This window comes from Penaeus monodon, chromosome 32 (genome assembly GCF_015228065.2).
Source record: "Penaeus monodon isolate SGIC_2016 chromosome 32, NSTDA_Pmon_1, whole genome shotgun sequence".
Taxonomy (NCBI): Eukaryota; Metazoa; Arthropoda; class Malacostraca; order Decapoda; family Penaeidae; genus Penaeus; species Penaeus monodon.
This window is the reverse complement of record NC_051417.1, coordinates 35,706,545-35,706,785: the sequence shown is the minus strand read 5'-3', so window position 1 is coordinate 35,706,785 and position 241 is coordinate 35,706,545. Positions and strand designations below refer to the sequence as shown.

The 241-nt window shown below is 29.5% G+C and overlaps 1 protein-coding gene across 1 annotated transcript in view; it reads right to left on the bottom strand.

Annotated features, from left to right (window-relative positions):
* Positions 1–241, bottom strand: part of LOC119593849 — a gene marked incomplete in the record, with an annotated part of 160,221 nt that overhangs the window by 61,450 nt on the left and 98,530 nt on the right.

The window sequence follows — 241 nt, the reverse complement described above, 5'->3', positions numbered from 1 at the left end:
AGATACGGTAACAATGGAGAAAAAAAGGAGATATATATATATAACGAAAAACATTACTGGTATATCTATGAAATAGAAATATATCGATCGAAAAACATTACTGGAGCATGTAAGAGAGGAAAAATATAATAGGAAAAAGAGAATATAATACATGCGATATCATAGAGCAGCAAAGGAGACAATAAGATTCAGTGGAATACATGCTATAAACATTAAAAGCATACAGAACAACATGCAGTAT